The following is an 8,395-nucleotide window of genomic DNA, read 5'->3' as shown; positions in this document are numbered from 1 at the left end:
GAGCTATAGGGGTATCGATCAGGGGGTCGAGAATGGTTTGTAGGGGCGCTTTCGACACTATCTAAGCGGAGCGCCACCACAGGTTGGCGCGAAGCGTGCAGAAATTTTATGAGTCAAGATACTCCCTAGATCGCCGGAAATGACCCTTTCCGGGCCTTGCTAATTTGCAGATAAACGAAGAATAAATAGGTGTCATCGCCATTTTGTCAGAAAATTACACCAACAAAACGTGACAAATGTCAATAGGTAGATGAGAGCGCAATTAAAAAGTCAATAATCGCGAATAAGTGAAAAGTGGTAAAAAGCTGAAAAGGGCACAAGCAGTCCATTTGAGTCCGTCAGGGGGGCATCCGCCCCCTGACTGTATGGACGCTCCGCCACTGGTTACAAACCTTGTGGTAGTAAACATTTAAAACTTCCCGAAACATTTCATTCGACGTGGGTTTCGCTTTGTAAACTCTTTAGAGATGTCCCGTATAACTAATCCGTCCGTTCTTGCTTTATGGATATGAAGCATTAGCATATTATTATACCGTTTTTCACCAATTGTGCTCCGCAAGTGTCTTAATTTATCCGGCGTTGTACGGAGAAGGATCTCTCTCCGGAGGCTGCGCTCATTGGTGCCAGTAGGTATATGTGTATTAGGCAGAGAACATTCGGAATAGCCAGGCGAATGTCATTGTGGTCAGACAGGAGAGATACTAACAATTTTTTCCATTCGATATAGCTTTGAGTTTGACCCACAGAAATTCATTAATAGTTCTAAATTAGGATTAGATCTCTTACTGAAATATCGCTGACCTAATAAGGTGATCAAGAGTACAATTTTTATGTAGAAAAAGGGCACATTTTTAACCTGAGGAAAAGTGGGGGGCACGTGCCCCTGTGCCCCCCCTTCCGATTCCGCCGCCCTTGGTTGCAACTATAGCCAGTAATTGTCTTTGATACAACTGTAGCTAGTAAATGTTTATCGAAAAGGCTGTTTTGGAACTTCGAACGCCGATCGTGACAACAACAGGCAACAAAGTGCTGCAGCTCTATACATATAAAGTCTGTTAATCAACGATAGGCCCGGGCCTACAGTGCTACATACTGGCTACGCCCCTGATAGTTCTAAATTAGGATTAGATCTCTCACTGAAATATCGCTGACCTAATAAGGTGATCAAGGGTACAATGTTTATGTAGAAAAAGGGCACATTTTTAACCTGAGGAAAAGTGGGGGGCACGTGCCCCCTGTGCCCCCCCCCCCGGTTCCGCCGCCCTTGCAGCGATGGGTAGCGTTTACCTACTTAGAACTTCTATCTGGAATAAGAGACCACATTACATTGATGGGTTAGTGTGTACGTGGCAAGTGGAAGAAGGTTCGTTTCCCAATAAAAAGTTTTAAAAGATTTAGAAATACAACATGGACAAAAATGCAGTGTGCTTGATTGTGCCACAACTTATCTTTTTCCACTTATAAGTAGAAAAAAGGTGGAATAACCATATATGTGGTTATTTAGATACAGCACATATTATAATGGCATGTAGTTTGGAAGAGAGGTCCGAAAGGCTCTCTCAGTAAATGGATCAGATGGACATGCAGAGTACCATATTCAGCTAGACTATGTAAGACCTTTGTATTACGGTATATACTTGATATCGTATTGTGGTATATCGCCGATTTCCTGAGTACTTGCCGCCGGGAGAGAGTATGATTGGATATGTCCTTCCGTTCATCCGCGACTAATTCTTTTACCTTCGCAGCTCTTGTAATCGTTCTATTCGTGCTATATTTCTTCTAGATCTTTATAGGGAAAGTTTGTTTTTTTGCTATAATGTCTGTAAAATCCATAAAATTGTGAATATTCCAACGGTTGGACTAACAATTTTCTTTCGATAACTATATCAGGATCCCGTCGGATTGCATCAATTATACATATAGAATTTTAAGATTTTCAGGGGAAATGTATGTACGAGAACCCCTCCACTCCCCCCACCCCCACCCCAAATAGCCCGCGTCTTCGACGTGACCAGCGGAGTAAAAAAAATAATAAATGCTCCAATTTTCGACCCCCTCCCATTGAAAAAGCTGCTTACGGGCCTGCCAAGCACCGTGATCTAAACGTCAGCTGTTACCATGCATGCCCATATGTATTAAAGTGTTCATTGTAGTTCATGGTCAAAACATCATGACGAAAGTTAGTCTACCGATCATTCTATTAATTACTCATTAAGTAGATTTTAAATGTTATTTGATTAATTTATTTTTCGGATCTACATAAAAGTCCTGACATTTTTTTTTAATTTGTGAATTGACCACGGAAGATCACACTAGCTAAATGAAAGGGAACTATGCGAACGCTAACCTCATGCATGGTAATCCTAGCCCAGATTATTGAACTGTAGAATAATTCCATGCCTGGACGTTATACTATATGGTCATTTTCACAATCAGTGGTGTAACTTCCAATATTGGCACTTATTGCTTTGTAACTCAGTGACCAAATACCAGAATTCTTAGATTTTTTGCCATTTGACCATCCTAAGTGAAGTCTACCTTGGGTAGCTTAACGAACTTTCTCGGTTTCTTCAGGTTGATTTGGTGGCCATAAATATGCTTAAAATATGCTAGTTCAGCCGTACACTCTCAACAACACTGTTTTTGTAAGAGCCTGTACTTATTGGTGGAAGTTATTTTCCAGTTTTTATTTGGTTGATATTATCAACAAGTGTCCAAACTAAAATGCAATTGTGTTCCCCAGGTTTCCTTCCTTTCCTTCTCCAAGGAACGGTGGCTAGATTTTGTCGTTTCGGAGGTGACATTTTCCGTTAACAATTGGTACCTAAGTTTGACTGCAACTAAGTTCTAGTTAAGCAGTGTAAATTTTGTTAAGTAAGGTTGCATTATTACAATAACTAATGTGTCTAATATCTGGGCCCAAAAATATTTTTCATTTGGAATTCTTAAAAAAATTGTGTTAATTTCAAATTTAATGTTAACTTTTCCGTTAACTTTTCCGTCACCTCCGAAACAAAGCATTCTTCAGCCCAAGATTTATGTAAACAATAGTATAGCCATTTTGAACTTATTAAAATATACCTCACCCCCTAATGTAATATTTGGGTAAAAGTGGTGACAACATGACCAGTCGTTTTAATTTCTGGGAGATTCTTAACTTTCCGTTAACATGCGTCACCTCCGAAACACCTTGTCACCTCCGAAACAGGTTAGTTGGAAATTTGATCTCTACTGATCCAATAAACATCTTCCTTGGCTAAAACTCATATTACAGTAATTCTGTAGAGGTGTAGCAACCAGTATGATAATATCTTTTAAAAGGTCCTTTATTAATTATGTTAAATTTGAATTAAACTGTAAATTAATGTTTCGGAGGTGACGCAATATTGTTAACACTACATTTTTTACATTTCTGCTGTTTGTGTACCATCATATGCTAATGGATGACTTGATCTACCTTAGAAAACACTGTAACAAACTGAACAAAGTATTAATGAAACTCTCACATGCACAGTTGATGAATAAATTACAAATATGTGTTTTTTTGCCACTTTTTCCCCTTTCTGGACAAGAGATAGTGTACCATTGCTTACATTAGTGCTTTTAATAAACTTGAATGAAATTATCGATTAGTAATGAAGTGCTGTCCATAAAAGATCACAATCACCAAACATGCAGTTTTTAAAACTTTATTAACATGGGACAAATTTATCAGATATTAGCTTAATCTGCTTGTGGTCTTTGCTGTTGTTTCGGAGGTGACATTGATTGTTAACATGTAATATACTGAACTGTCCCTTTGTTTGAGCATATTTCTGAAGTATTCTACTAGTGCATACATTTGTGCTGCAGTTATATGTTACCTTCTGTGAGTTCTACAGTGCTGTTGAGTACATATTCACATGTTTAATTTTGCACCATGTTGACCTGTACCAGTATACACATTAATTTGCATGATTCCCACTATAACCACGGAGGGCTCTACTATTTGGTCCAGGTAAATATCCTACAAAAGTTCAGAATATTTGCTCACAATATGTAGACCTGCTGCTGTAACATTTGAAGCAAAAAGAAAGAATCTTATTGCTTCTTTAATGAGCTGTTGTTATCAAAGCAAATTGTCTGAAAAGAGATTTCCCAAAAATACATAAAATTTGAACAGGGAATTCCCCTCCCTTTTCTTAAAGGGTGTGAAGATTGAAGACTGGTGCAAAAGGAAACGTCTAATGCTGGTAATCTGACCTAGTTTCGATGAGGTGTAACAGAAGTGTTAGACAACACCATCAATATCAGAAAATACACACACAGCTTGCTCGCTACAGTCAGTACAGCTACAGCACAGCACATTGTACAAACGATACAGCGATGGACATCTCAGGTCCAGCTAAAGATAACAAGGTATCACATTTCATTACTGTCTGCATTTTGTAGCGACACGAACAAAACGTCACTTGCAAGCAACAGAAAGTTACATTTTTCAGATGGCCGCACACGGTTTGGGGCGAGTCTTCAATGCCTTTACAGTAACAACCAATTACAAACAACTAACCTTTATAGAGTGAAAACTCATTTAACTCTAGATTGTTGCTCCAGATGGTCTCTTATGCCTTGTTCACATTTAAGAATGCAAGCAACCTGGGCGATTATTGATTTTAAGTCCGTGAGGAGGATTAACTAGTTAAGAACAAGACGCATTCACATTTCAGAACGAGTAAGTTTCGTCTGTTTGCGAGATTAATATAGTGCGCAGGCGTATAAAGGTCATATCAGCTGTTTACATTCCCCGTGCTTTGCCATTGTCTTATGTGCTGTACTATTACATACTACTCCGTACACCACTGCAAGGCAACATTCAATCATCGCACATAAACAGTTAACTGTATTCAAACAACTCCGTACTGGCATTACCATAACATTTTAACCCAGATTTGAATTTCTTCCAAACCCTTCGCTGGATGAGCAAACGATCTTGCTAGTCAGTGTTTTACTGCTTGATGTCGCATTTGAGGCTAATCTAACATCAAAGGCATTTAATGTTAGGTCTAAAGACCTACAGTAGTAAGGTCTACTGTATCTGTATACAGTAGGCTAGTAAGTGCAACTTCGTTATAGGCCAGGCCAGACGTAATGGTTTTAGACTTTTACTAACTTCTATAGCAACCGAACCCAAAATCATCCGTTTTGAAATAACCATCAAATTACAGAGTTTGGCCTCTTCAAAAATCTGTCAGTACGGCGTACAATGAATTAAAGGCTATTACAGTAGATTTAAGTGGACTGTCATTTAGTTTGTTTTTGTCTCACAACCGTTACCATGTCTTTTCTGCAGTGTTGGTCAAATCGGTTCAAAGAAAATGAAATGGGTTCACGAATAGCATCGTTTGGTAGTGTTTCTGTTAAGAAGGGCAATGCTCTGAAAAACACATACATGTATGTACGTACTACCCGCCCAATAGCAACTTGATATATCGGAAATCTCGGGTCACCATTAAGTCTCCGACCATTCACATCACATTTATTGAGAATGCAGGATAAATTCTTAAGACTGCATGCCAACTTGGAGTATGAGTAAAGGAGTGTTCACACTAAGGGAATTAATTTCCCTTGAGGACTTGAAGTACGGGTGCATTCTTAAATGTGAACAAGGCCAAGCTGCTGTTAAATGATTTTACGGCCCAGCATTTGTGCAGTTTTTGACAAGTGTTAACCTAACTTTTCACTAAAACTTTGATAGACTGTGGTTAGGTCATGTTAATGAAGTGTTTTTTCCAGAATAATAGACTGAATGTCCTCTTCAAATTTGTAAAAGGTTACAGGAATGTGACAGTCAGTTTAACTGCCAAAAGTGTAACCAACATAAATGATACTGTAACTAGCAGTCAGAATGGCTAATGGCTACGCAATGTTAATCATTTCTTTGTGGTATATTATTTCATATGCAATTAGCCAAAACAGTGTGAATTTAACCAAATGATTTTGAATGGATACAGTATTGTCTCCAAGTTATCATGAATGGCAGCAAAAGCAGTCACAGTTCTAGTATCATGAATGTCATTAAAATATTATCAACATATCCTTCTAATGTTTTTCATACTTTCCAAGGTAAGTTCTATGTGCTTTAGCATGAATCAAGCTTTATGGGTTGTGTATAACGGTTAGCGTCACCTCCGAAACAAAAGAGACTGAAGGTATATATATGTTGTATGTGAGATAATCATTTGCAATATGAGTGCCACAGTAAGAGACTTCAACCCAATGTTTACAATTGCTTTTTAAATGCCCTTATTTGCTTTACCTGACATTTACCTACAGTATCTTTTATAACATAATTCTATTGTATTCTGTGTTCTGTATTCTTTCACTTGTTTCACTAGTTGTACAGGTAGTTAGACGTACATTCTCTGCTACTTGGCAGAGATATTTATTATTTAAATCAGTGTTTGAATTGATTAAAGATGTTATGAATATACATTGAGTTTAAGTGTTTAATTCTTTGTTAATTAGCAAAAAAGCCTTTACAACAACTTGTAAACATTTCCATCACCTCCGAAACACATGTAAAATGTTAACGTCACCTCCGAAACGCGTAAGTGGGAAAATTCCAACTTTTGCAAAACTGCATGGATTTTTGGGTAACTTGGATTGGATATTAGCCCTCTATGAGGAGACATTATTTAGGGTGTTTGACTTGGCCTTATCTTTTTTTTAAATAGTTTAAAGTTAAAATTAAGAAAAACAATCCTTGATTTCCAATAAATTTTCAGTTAACATGGAAATATCTGCAATAGTAATAAAAACTTTCTGCCAAATCCTTTTCATTTTTAAGAAACATATAATGATAAGCATTTTAAAGTTTACTTGAAACAGAGTACTGTTTTAACACTGTGTAAATATGGTTGCTTAAAAATATATCTTTTTGCTTAAAGTTTCCTAGAGTCATACAGTCACCGAAAAATTACACCCATAAACGTATATGATTAAGCTCCGAAAAGTTGAAGTTACAAAAATTTGAACCCTTTAACATGTGATGTTAGTAAAAATTTCAATATATATGGTGTTTGAAATTTTGGCCCTGAGTGTACAAAAGTTACACCACTGATTGTGAAAATGACCATATTTAAACCATCTTTTCTGCAATTACTTATGAAAGATGATTAAAACTTAAATCATAGATGTAATTGGCCATGTTGGGAAAAATGACAAAATAGTCAGTGGCGGAGCGTCCATACAGTCAGGGGGCGGATGCCCCCCCCCCCCCTGACGGACTCAAATGGACTGCTGGCGCCCTTTTCAGCTTTTTACCACGTTTTAATTATTCGCGATTATTGACTTTTTTTATTGCGCTCTCATCTTCCTATTGACAATTGTCACATTTTTTTGGCGACGACACATATTTATTCTTCTTTTATCTGCAAATTAGTAAGCAAGGAAAGGGTCATTTCCGGCGATCTAGGGAGTATCTTTACGCAAAAATTTCGGTAGGCTTCGCGCCAACCTGTGGTGGCGCTCCGCTTAGTTAGTGCCGGAAGCGCCCCTACAGACCATTCTCGCCCCCCTTGACCAATACCCTTAGCTCCGCCACTGAAAATAGTTCCCAGTTTAGGGGATAGGCTACTACAAAAACTGTTAGAAAAAAAACACTAAACCTCTTTTAACTTTTAGGAAATTGCCTGTTGTTTATCTTTTGAAGTGGCTGCCGTCCGGGTTACTTAACCTTGCACACATATGCCTACCATTTAGTTCACAGGTGCAGCACAAAACTTAATATGCAAACAATTTCATGGCCCTCTATAACATGTTAAGAATGATTCACAAAACTCGTCAAGGAACTGTAACCGGGGTTTCCTGCCATCTAAGGATGCTCATTTGAAGTTATAAGAACATGGTTTGATTGAGTTTTTATAATTGCTGTAGGTTAACATTAGCATTAGGCCTGTACTGAGGAGCCGACATTCTCAGTAGGTATAGCCTTAAAGGAGTATTACATGACGTTTAGCATATTTCAAAACTAAAAATCTTGAAAACCGGAATGCTATTCTTTTTTAACTCTTTTTTCGGCCTAAAGTCGATGCTTAAAGTTCTAGTAGCGGCCAAACAGAGGTTTCAAGGCGAGAGTATACGTTTTTGGATCTATGGAGATACTTAATGTGTTTTTGAAGGCTTCATGCTAGTGAAGTGGTGGGCTGGTGGCACCATGCAGGTTAAAACAGATTACAGTGTATTGTACACCTAACAAGGTAATCTCTCCATCTGAACACATGGCAATGATCACATCGATTTAATGTATAATGGTTGAAAGGTTGGTGGGAATCACCAAGTTAAACGTCAGTAAAATAAGTTGGCAGGGATGGCCGGCTTTGATAGTTGATCTTCAAGTAACGCATCAACAAAG

The sequence above is a fragment of the Apostichopus japonicus genome, chromosome 20 (genome assembly GCF_037975245.1).
Source record: "Apostichopus japonicus isolate 1M-3 chromosome 20, ASM3797524v1, whole genome shotgun sequence".
Lineage (NCBI taxonomy): Eukaryota > Metazoa > Echinodermata > Holothuroidea > Aspidochirotida > Stichopodidae > Apostichopus > Apostichopus japonicus.
Note: the sequence above shows the minus strand (reverse complement) of the source record.